The sequence below is a fragment of the Brassica napus genome, unplaced genomic scaffold, assembly GCF_020379485.1.
Source record: "Brassica napus cultivar Da-Ae unplaced genomic scaffold, Da-Ae ScsIHWf_1881;HRSCAF=2524, whole genome shotgun sequence".
Taxonomy (NCBI): Eukaryota; Viridiplantae; Streptophyta; class Magnoliopsida; order Brassicales; family Brassicaceae; genus Brassica; species Brassica napus.
In genome coordinates this window covers 1-11,736 of record NW_026015296.1, presented here as the reverse complement: position 1 = coordinate 11,736, position 11,736 = coordinate 1, and the positions used below count along the sequence as shown (strand labels likewise).

The following is an 11,736-nucleotide window of genomic DNA, read 5'->3' as shown; positions in this document are numbered from 1 at the left end:
AATTTGATAATTAGTTTAATAAAATGTATAATATATGTTTAGATAGACCAACCTATTTTTAATGATTCTAAGAATCATCCTAATGATGACATGTGGTTACAAAAAAAATTTGTAATGTTTCTCAATTAATATATGAGAGATACTTTTTAACTCAAGATCAATAGAGTTTCGTATTGATGACAATGTTGTATTTTTCTAAAAGAGAAAGAATTGATGTTTTTTATTAAATGAATAATGGATCGTTTGTACATGAGTTAATAGTTTAGAAACTAACTATAACTTGGAAAATAAGTAAATCTTGGAGAACAAGTATATCTAAAACTTGCCTCTTAGAACAGAAATAAACCATATATTTTATTGGTGTAAATGGAAAGAAGTCTAATATCATATATTAGATAGTTTAGTTCATTTTACATAATTGCGCTATCGTAGTTTCGTTCATTTTCCATAATACCTTATGGAAAAGTTCCTTAGCGATATATTGCTGCCGGTTTGTGCAAGTTAATCGTTTAAAACCTACTCGCAATTGTTCTTAAACCCTCTTGTACCCTACAATCAAGCATCAACTGCTCAAGATGTACCGCTCTGTCTGTACCATGTCCAGGTTCTACTGCAACTCGAGCGGTCTTGTTCCTCGATTTCTTGTTGTTTGTAACAATTCTGCCCCGAAGACTGCAACGCTGAGATACGTTTCATCTTCTAATCTGCGCTGTTTTTCTTCTAAGACATCAACGCCCGCACCATCTGACACTGCAAAAGATAAGATAACCCCGGTGGTGAACAAATTTTCGTTCTCTAGCATCTTTCAAGGTTGGATGAATGGACTTATTCAACAAGAAAAAGAACAACCCGTTGTGAATGAAGCGAACAACACAACTCCTTCGGTTACTCATCAAGAGAAAGAAGAATCTAGTGTGGATGAGGCAAAAAAAACACAACTCCTTCGGTTACTCATCAAGAAAAAGAAGAATCTAGTGTGGATGAAGCAAAAAATACAACTCCTCCGGTTACTCATCAAGAGAAAGAAGAATCTATTGTGGATGAAGCAAAAAAGACAACTCCTCCTTCTGCTATTGATTTAGCTCTTAACTCAGTGGTTAAGGTCTTCACCGTCTCTAGCAAGCCTAGACTTTTTCAACCTTGGCAGATTAGTATGCAGAATGAATGCTCTGGCTCTGGTATTTACTAATTTATTTTACATATATTACAAAAACTCACATTAATATTAAGACTTATAATTGTAACATGTAGTAATAGATTTGAGTTGGTTTTTGATACTTGGAGTGGAATTGCTGTAGGATTTTTAATATCGGGAAAGAAGATTATTACAAATGCGCATGTGGTGGATAATCACACATCGGTTAAAGTACAAAAGCACGGTTCAGCCACCAAGTACAAAGCAAAAGTTCGAATGATTGGGCATGAATGTGATTTAGCCATCTTGGAGGTCGATAACGATGAGTTTTGGGAGGGAATGAACTTCTTGGAGCTTGGAGACGTACCCAAGCTGCAGGAAGAGGTGCACCTTGTTGGCTATCCTTGTGGTAATTGTTTTTAGATTATCATACTGAAATAAAATATCTCAAGAAGAAATTAGAAGATATAAAGGCAGGAAATTTATGCGTGTAAGTTTACATGATTATATGATGCAGGTGGTGACAGTATATCCGTTACAAAAGGTGTTGTGTCGAGAGTTGAACTAAAAGAATATAGTCACAGCTCGACAGAGCTACTCACAGTACAAATAGATGCAGCTATCAATTCTGGAAATAGTGGTGGTCCTGTATTTTTGGGAAACAAAGTGGCTGGTGTAGCATTTGAAGGTTTGTTCTGGTCCGATGGTATTGGGTGAGTCCAGTTGCAGATTTCAAGATTGAATTTATCTACAGTTTATTCATAATAAGCATAACTATATTTCAAAAAAAAATTGTTTCTTGACCTTAAATAAAAGGTCTAACTAACTATATTATTTTCACCTGCAGTTACATGATTCCAACTCCAGTAGTTAAGCACTTTTTAGACTGTGTTGAAGAAAAACATGTTAGTTTCGGCTCAATGAATATATCATATCAGATGATGGGGAATGCACAAATTCGTGACTATTTCAAGATGAGCAAAGATATGACAGGGATTCTTGTAAACGAAATAAACCCGCTGTCCGATGCTTACAACTTTCTGAAAAAGGATGATGTTATTCTGGCCATTGATGGTGTTCCTATAGGAAATGATAGTAAAGGTACTAGTATTGCATATATAATTTTTCAATGTGTTTTACTGAACCTTCCACATGTGCACAGTTCCGTTTCTTAACCAGGACACCGTAGATTTCAAGCATTGGTCTCTATGAAGAAACCATCTGAAACAGCTCTAATTAAAGTGTTAAGAGAGGGAAAAGAGTGTGAGTTCAACGTCGGTCTAAAACCTGTAAGTCTTCCTTCACATTTTAACTAAACAGTTTTGTGACATCTACTATAGTTTAATTGGTGGTTCACATTTTTTAGATACTATCATGTGAACAAGGTTATGGATTATCTATTGTGCGCAGGTGAAACCGCTAGTTCCATTGCATAATTTTGACAAGATGCGAAGTTACTATATATACGGAGGGTTTCTTTTTGTACCTCTATCCCAACCATACATTGATGGCTCTTATATGTGCGAGTGTTCTTCCAAAAAGATGCCCAAGAAAGCCAGTGAACAGATAGTAATCATTCTCAGGTTTGTCCTTTTTATGCATTCCTTTTCTAAGCAAAGTATTTTACTTAAAAAACATAACGTGTGTGAATGAGGATAACTTGGGCTAAAAGTAAAGTTTTGTTTCTGCTATAGATCTTAGAGGATGACATCAACGCAGGATACGCCAGTTTGAAGATTTGCAGGTAATGTATTTATTGTTTACTCTTACTCTTTAAGTTCAGATTAAAGCTTATTTTAAAACAGAAATTAAATATTAATTACTAGAAGAGTTTCATCTGAATAAAAGTATAAATACATTGGAAATGGAACAGGTGAAGAAAGTGAAAGTGAATGGAATCGAAGTGGATAATCTGAAGCATCTAAGTCAAGTCATAGAGGAGTGTAGCACCGGGTATTTGAGGCTGGATTTGGAAAACGAAAAGGTTCTCATCCTCAATAATAAGTTGGCAAGAAAAGCAAATTCTACGATCTTGAAAGAACTCAAAATACCGTCGGCCATGTCCGATGACCTTCAACCTAGGCAGGTTAACAGAAGCCGCTTAGTTAGTCCTCGGCATAGCAAGAAAAATAATTAGTTCCGGCCACTGATTCAGCTTCAGCTGCAGCATTATCCCTTCTAAGATAGTAGGATTTTATAAAGTCATCAATAGAACAAAAATTGTTTTGACTTTTCATATTTTTTTTTTTTGAAACTGACTTTTCATATTTTTTGTGTGCCAGTTAAAGTGACTTTTATATTATCTAATTCAATACTACAGTTTTGGATGTTAGTTGCTCTTCACCACTATATATTATTTATTTTAAGTGTATACCAATGCTAGTATGTTTGATTCAACAATAATGCAACGTTATGAAAGGCACGCCACCTAAAAAGGTATTATCAATACTGTATAGACGTGTCTCAGAAGTTGGTTCACATGATGAACTTTGTTTTTTAAAAAAATTCTGTAAAATGGTTACATTCCAGACCAAACCATTTTAAAATGACTATTTTTAACAATGTTATTGTATATTTAATGTCGATATCAACAAAATTGTAATATCTGGTATAACAGCTGATATATGATTTCACCAAATAACTATATAAAGTATATAATACTTTTTTAATATTTAATTATTTATTTGCACGGTAATATGAAACACATATGTTAATGTTTTGAACATGATTTATAATTTCACATATTAATCAAAATACACCAAAAATATGCGGCAAATGCAAAAAAAAAAAAAAAAGATAATGAAAATGTGAACAGAAGATTGGGAAAAAGTCATGATATACATGTCTGTTTCTCTGACGTTTCAAGGCTTGAAGAAGTTTACATTGTAAATACTTGGAGAATAACATGTATCACAATTTTCTACTTTTTTAAGATACATATAGAGAAGTTGAAAAAAAAGAAAAAAGATACATATAGAGTCAGTCGCAAACACAAATTACGAAAAGGAACAAGAAAAGGACAAGCTTAAGAGTGGTTAGAAAGGAGTCGTAGTGTTTTCTGGGGGGGGTTGGGGGGGGGGGGGGGGTTTTGGGGGGGGGGGGTTGTGTTGGGGGGGGGTGGGGGTGGGTGGGTGGTGGGGGGGGTGGTGGTGGGTTTGGGTGTTGTGGGGGGGGGGGGGGGGGGTGGGGTGGGGGGGGGGGTGGGGGGGGGGGGGTGGGGGGTGGGGGGGGGGGGGGGGGGGGGGTGGGGGGGTTGGTGGGGGGGTGGGGGTGGGTGGGGGGGGGGTGGGGGGGGGGGGTGGGGGGGGGGGGGGTGGGTGGTATGGGGTGGGGTGGGGTGGGGGGTGGTGGGGGGGGTGGGTGGGGTGGTTGGGGGTGGGGGGGGTGGGGTGGGTGGGGGGGGGGGGTTGGGGGGGGGGTTGGTGGTGTGGGGGGGGGGGGGGGGGGGGGGGGTGGGGGGGGGGGGGGGTGTGGGGGGGGGGGTGTGGGGGGGGGGGGGGTGGGGTGGGGTGGGGGGGGGGGGGGGGGGGTGTGGTGGGGGTGGGGTGGGGTGGTGGGGGGGGGGGGGGGGTGTGGGGGGGGTGGTGGTGGGTGGGGGGGGGGGTGGGGGTGGGGGGGTGGGGGTGGGGGGGGGTGGGGTGGGGGGGGTGGGTGGGGGGTGGGGGGTGGGGGTGTGGGGGGGGGGGTGTGTGGGGGGGGTGGGGGGGGGGTGGGGGGGGGGGGGGGGGGGGGGGGGTGGGGTGTGGGGGGGGGGGGGTGGGGGGGGGGGGTGGGGGGGTGGGTGGGGGGTCGGGGTGGTGGGGGGGGTTGGGGGGGGGTGGGGGGGGGGGGGTGGGGTGTGGGGGGGGGGGGGGGGTTGGTTGGGGTGGGGTGGGGGGGGGTGGGGGGGGGTGTTGTGGTGGGTGGGGGGGGTTGGGGGTGGGTGGTGGGTGGGTGGGGGGTGGGTGGGGGGGGGGGTGGGGTGGGGGGGGGGGGGGGGGGTGGGGGGGGGGTGGGGTGGTGGTGGGTGGGGGGGGGTTTGGTGGTGGGGGGGGGGGGGGGGGTGTTGGTGGGGGTGGTGGGGGGGGGGGGGGGGGGGTGGGGGGGGGGGGTGTGTGGTGGGGTGGGGGTGGGGGTGGGGGGGGGGGCGGGGGTGGGGGGGGGGTGGGGTGACCCGGAAAATGACCACAGCAGCATTCTCACTCGCCAGCTTTGCGTTGTGCGGAACACCTTATCACTCTCGCACCCCCCTCCATCTCTTGTTGTCTGAGTAACAGTTGTTCTTGTTGTTGTTGTGGTAGTAGTCATCATTTGCTCAGGCTCATTGTTGTCATCATCATCATCATCAACCACTGACAATGGCCGAAAGGAGTTCGTACCAGAGATTCCACTTGGACTGATTCCTGTGCTCCTTTGCCTGCTCTTTCTAGCCCGAGGATAAGATTGTGTTGGCTGTTTGTGAGATCGCTTCATTGACGGAGCTCTGTTGTTGGGTGTTCACAGGATGCACAAACTGATTCATTTGCTCATTGGGTGCTGTTGTTGTTGATGGCCTGAACCGTAAGGGTTCATCATACCATAAGGAGGGAAGTAGCCATTGCCAACGCCCGGGTGAAACGGAGGTGGACCACCGTCCATGAAACTACCCATTATCATCAGTGCAGGCATAAAATGACCATAGTAGCCTCCACAGACCGGCGACCCTGTGTGACCTGGACCTGGGTGAGGCTTGTATATTAGCCCTTCGGAAGGAGACATTACAGGGATCAACCATTGCTGATTTCCTCCAGAGGGAGGAGGATGCTGAGGAGGATAGTAACATCCATTTGCAGCTGGTGGGTGCTCGCAAAAGGCATGTAGTTGGACGGTGATGCTGCTGACCTTGGTTTGACGACTTCCCGACTACGTTCTCAGCTGAGGATTCCATTTTATTTTGGTCAGTCTTCTCGGAGTCGCTGCTTCTGTGTTTGGTAACCTGTGGTAGAGGAGGAGGCTTTAATATAAATTCAGAGGGAAGAAGCTTCTTCACTGGAACATTTCCAAGATAACTGATCTCATCGAGCAAGACATCCGATGATGAAGCAATAAGTCTTTGAACCTTGATTATAGTGAAAACAAAGTACAGTTGACTAGGTTTGCACAAAACAAATATTCATGAAACGTAGGAGAAGTTTTACCTTAATCAGCCTGTGCAACTCAAATAATTGAACCGCAAATATTCTTTGTTGACTGTTACGGAGAAACAAGAAGATGACCCATAAGAAAAGTTCCACAAAGAGAGATAGATATAGTTTCGGTTGAACAAATAATAGAACAGTAGAATCGGAAAAAAAAAGAAGCAAGAAGCCTCTAACCAACAATGATGAAGAAGCAAATCAATGCGTCAAAAAACACAGAGAAAGAAAGCATAAATAATAGAAGAAGAAAAACTGAAGACATTATGCAAGGGGTGGGTTTAATTGATACCTTACATAGAACCTTAAAACCTGAGTAACAGAGTCTAAAATCCATAGAAAACTCCATAGTTTACAACCTCTGCTACTATAATTCTTCATTTTCATAAGACACATAACTAGCTTTATGTATGGTTAACTACCTGGTTCAACCCGTTGAATGACAAGAAGGGAAAATGCAGAATAAAAGCAAATACCAAACCGAGACAGGGACAGGGACATGTTCCAGCAAGCAGATGCAAAATCCATTAACTGTCTCGGCGGGAACCTTGCACAATGTACGTCAACAGAGAATGTTCTCCCCCCCCCCCCCTGCTAACACGATCCAATGTGTAAAATGCGAGAGATCTTCAACTACCATATATTAGGACAATTTTTGGAGGAGTCAGGGGGTTTCTTCACTAAAAAATTATCACTTCTCAATCAAAATAAACCAAATCTGCTCTCTCTCAAAATATAAGCAGAGTTATAATCATATATGTATGTTGTGAGCAAACCATTGCATCATTTAAGCATTAAAAACAGCAGAGAAAGAACAAAAAAACATAACCAAGTTCACCAAAAGTCTAGTGAGTGAACTTACTTGGCAATAGCTTTCCTTGCTCTCCAGAAACGTTTTTGACCTAATACTCCCACAACTTCATCAGGAGAACGTCTATGCTGGATACGAATCATCATCATCATCGACGTCATTAGGATTGCCATGAGATTCAACTCCATCATCAGTTTCCATCACTCCAGTTTCATGGTCTAACCTACTACTTGTAGACTCTTGTCTCAACAAGGAAGCATTAACTCTTTCACAACCCGATGCTGACTTTTCAAGAGGACATTGAAATCTTCTTGAGCTATCATTATCATATACAGGAACCGCAAAATCATCTTCCTCTCTTAGCGTTTTCCTTTGATCACCACGACGATGTGCTAAAGTTGTCACATTTTCCATGGAGGACATTTGGGTTACATGGCCAGAAGCTGAAGAATCAAGATGCTGGGAAGTCAAGTTCTCTCCACCCCACAAGGCTGCAGAATAAAAAAAAGATAATTATTTCCAATGTCCCATATACACTATATAATCTTCTACTGAAACTATTCAGCATAACAAGAAGGCTAGTCCAGAAACAAAACACTGAAACATGGTAATAAGACACAGAAAGAAATTAAGAATTGCTGTAACTAAATATATACTATTACTAAAAACTCAGTAGTACCTGGTTAGATGGTCCAGGAGGAGAGGAGAAAGAGAGTGTTGGTGTGACGTGGCGAGGAACTATGATCAGTAAACCTGTGAGAAGGGGTGGTGAGGTGCTCGTAGAGAGCCATCTTGTTTCTAGGAGGAGCTCGAGGTCCTCCTCCTTTGTCTGCATCGTTCACATGAAGTCGAGGAAACATTGGTTCCAGTTTCTTCTTCTCCTCCTCTTCCTTCCCTCTCTTCATCACCCACAAACCCCTAGTAAAACCCCTCCCAGTAAAAACGTGAGCTTCAATAACTTTTCAGTAAACCAGGCTCCACCGACTACGATTAGATCTCACCGATCAAAGAAAAACTCAAACACCGACCTCAAGATGTATGAAGTATAGATGTAAAAAAAACGCAGAGGAGCAAAGGAACAAGATTCGAGAGAGAGAGAGAGAAGAGAGGATAGGCGATGAAGGGAAAAGAAGAAGAAGAAAATGGGGCCAATGAGATCGAAGAAGAAGATATAAACATTTCACAGCATAGTTTACTACTGAAAAGTCCTTGACACCGAAGACCCGTTTTATGATTAAAAAACGAACAACCTATAAAGTGTAAGAAATCTTGAAAGCTAATCTTTTTTTTTGAAACACAACTTGAAAGCTAATCTACTTTCTTTTTTTTTTGGTTTTTTTTGCGTTTTTCCGTAGGTTATATATCGTCATGTACAAGTTTTTATCACAAACGAAACTTAATCACTGTAAGCAAATCTAGTTTTCAGGTTTTTGGAATGGTTTCCACAACTATCATTTTATCTCGCCTAGCTCATTTTTGCTTTGTTCTTTCGTTCTCGAGCTGCATTTATGATTACTCCAGAGGAGATTGTATACTTCTTCAAGGATTAGTTATGTTTTACTGACCTCTCTCAATGTTTCCGACACCAGGAGACACAAAGCAAAACAATCATCATTGGGTGGTGGTGTGACATCCCGAAATCAATATTGGATGCTTGAAATCAATATTGGATGCTTTTCGAGATTGTCTGAATCAATTATAATATTGTTTTAATGTAGAGAAAGATTTGTATAAGGATTTAGATTTAGATTTTTGTTGTTGAATTGTCTTAAACTAGTGTTGGTACCCGTACTACGCACGGAAACGTTTTCTTCTTACCATTTAAATTAAAAAAAAAAATTTTTTTTTTTTTGCTATTAAACTTTAGTTATATACACATAATTTACATGGGTAAAACTTAGCCAAAAAAAGTTGTTAACCAAAAAAACATTAACAAATTTATCACTGATTAATTATAAACACAAAAGTCAGTTCTCAGTTCTATTAAAGTTTATAATATTGTTTTAAATTATGTAACACATAATTAAAATTACTTTACACGTTAGTTTGAGAATATGTGACCTTCACTATGTAAGTATAATTGTTTTTATCTAAATGGCATAAATGATAAATTACACACCCGATCTGACTAAAACATTAAAATCGAATTAAATACTCTAATCAAAACAGCTATGTGAAAGAAATCTTTTCCTAGTTGACACATTAAGGCATATTCTTAATTGACACTTACATTGATCAAATAAGTCAGATCCTGGGAATCAGCAACTCCATTTAAAGGTGGATTTGCAGCTCCATGTTAGAAGAACTACATGATTCTTTCGGAGCTCATCTATTGTTCTAGTTCCTGAAACATATGCTAGAAATGTTTTGAGTATGAAAAAAAACTATATAGATTCCCCTCTTGAACGTTTATAGGTTTCAAAAAATACCTTTCTCACTATACATTATCTTTTCGGCTTCCGTGAAGATGAACTGTAGGAACACAAATACTTGTAGATAGGGATGTTAACGTAGGGTAAAATAACCCAGCTCAGTCCAACCCACAAATAACCCAACCCAGTTTATACCCAACCTGCAAAAACCCAGAAACATCAAGGTTGAAATCCAAACCAAGAAAATAACCCAATATGATATAGGTTTACCCGTGGGTACCAAAAGTATTATCTTATTTACTCTGAAGATCATGTAAAATATTATTCATTAATGTGAGCTTTAATATATAAACAAGATTTTGCAAATTTATAGAAAACTTGTTTTAGCGCAAAAACTCGTTTACGATTTTGGCGGAAAAACTCGTTTTTTCGAGAAAAAAAATTATTTTGCAATTTTAACTGGAAAACTCATTTTACGGTTTTAGCAGTAAACATCGTTTTGACAGGAAAACTCATTTATGGTTTTAACGAGAAAACTTGTTAAGTTGTTTTTGTGGTTTTAGCGAAAAATTTTCTTTTTGCGGTTTTTGGTCGGTAAATTTTTTTTTTGTGTTTCTGGTTGGAAAACTCGATTTTTGTGGTTTTGCGGGAAAAATAATCTTTCTGGTTTTGGCGGAAAAACTCGTTTTTGCGGTTTTGGCGGAAAAACTTGTTTTTACGATTTTGGCGGGGGGAACAATCTTTTTGCGATTTTGGCGGGAAACTCGTTTTTGATTTTGACGGGAAAACTCGTTTTGCGGTTTTGGCGAGAACTCGTTTCGGTTTTGAAGGGAAACTCGTTTTTCGGTTTCGGTGGTTAAAAATCGTTTTGGCGGGAAAATTGGGTTTTACGGTATACTGGCGGGAAAACACCTTTTGCGGTTTTGGCGGGAAAACTCGATTTTGCGGTTTTCAGTCGGAAAACTCGATTTTGCGATTTTAGCGGAAAAAACTCGATTATACGGTTTTGCGGGGGAAAATTCAATTTTGCGGTTTTGGCCGGAAAACTCGGTTTGCGGTTTTGGCGGAAAACTTAGTTTTATGGTTTTGGCGGGAAAATTCGGTTTTGTGGTTTCGGCAGAAAAACTCGATTTTTCGGTTTCGGCAGAAAAACTTGATTTTTCGGTTTCGGCGGGGAAAAACTCGTTTGGGTTCTTTGAGAAAATTATTTTACGGTTTTGGCGGAAAAATTCATTTTTTTTTGTTTTGACGAAAAAAAATGTTTTGCAAATTTTATATAATTTAATTAAATATGTAAAATTTAAATCTATATATAATTGAAAATCATGGGTACACCATTACCCTTTGTATTTACCCAACATAAATATGGGTTTTAAAATTAAAATCAATGCAACATTACAATTAAACATAATTTCATAACTCACCTGGAAATTATTTGTTGAATATCCAACAATTTTCAAGCTTTTATCTTCCATGCTTTTATAGAAAGCTTCAATTGGGCAACATGAGTACCCAGTGACATTTGCGATTTGTTTCTGCAAAAAGGTTCATAAACATTTTAGGTGAAAATATTTATAGAAATGGAATTGAGATGAAGAACGGAATGGTTCTGTAGAACTGAAATAGAGGTGGTTTAAATATTCTGTTTTCAATTGAGAGTTTCGTTGGATAGGAGTAGGGGTGTCAATTCGGGCTGGTCCGGCCCGGCCCAAACCCGCTAAGCCCGTAAATATTTGAGTCCGGCCCGGCCCGAAAATAAATTTAGGCCTAGAATTCAAAATCCGGCCCGGCCCTTATAGGGCTATAGGGCTTTTCGGGCTTTTGTGGGCTTTTCGAAAAATAATTTGTCATTGTCACTTCCATCGTTTTAATACATGTGAATTTTCATTAAAAAAAAAAAGAGTTTCATTTTTAAAAAATAAAAAATATATAAAGTGAGTTTAAAATTTTCTTCTCTATCACAATTTTTTTATTTTTTCGTATGCTTTAAAAACATTTTATACACAAACCAAATTTAATAAGATTTAAATAATCAAATATCAATTAAAAACAAAAAAATATAAGAGAAAACAAATTTATGATAAACATGATCAAACGTTTCATACTTTATATTTTGAAAATAAAAACATGTTGTACATGAAAGAAGAAGGTACTTTGTAAAATTTAAAATGTAACACTTGTAATGATGTGAAAACAACATAAAGTTGCATTAACAACTTTTATATTTGCTTTTATAGAGTTTGGATAAAAATATTAAAATAATAT

The 11,736-nt window shown here is 40.0% G+C and overlaps 2 pseudogenes; one reads left to right on the top strand and one right to left on the bottom strand.

Annotated features, from left to right (window-relative positions):
- The first annotated feature begins 575 nt into the window (after positions 1–575).
- On the top strand, positions 576–3,360 carry LOC125599514 (annotated as a pseudogene).
- LOC125599513 lies at positions 3,305–8,244 on the bottom strand (annotated as a pseudogene).
- Between the last annotated feature and the right edge of the window lie 3,492 nt (positions 8,245–11,736).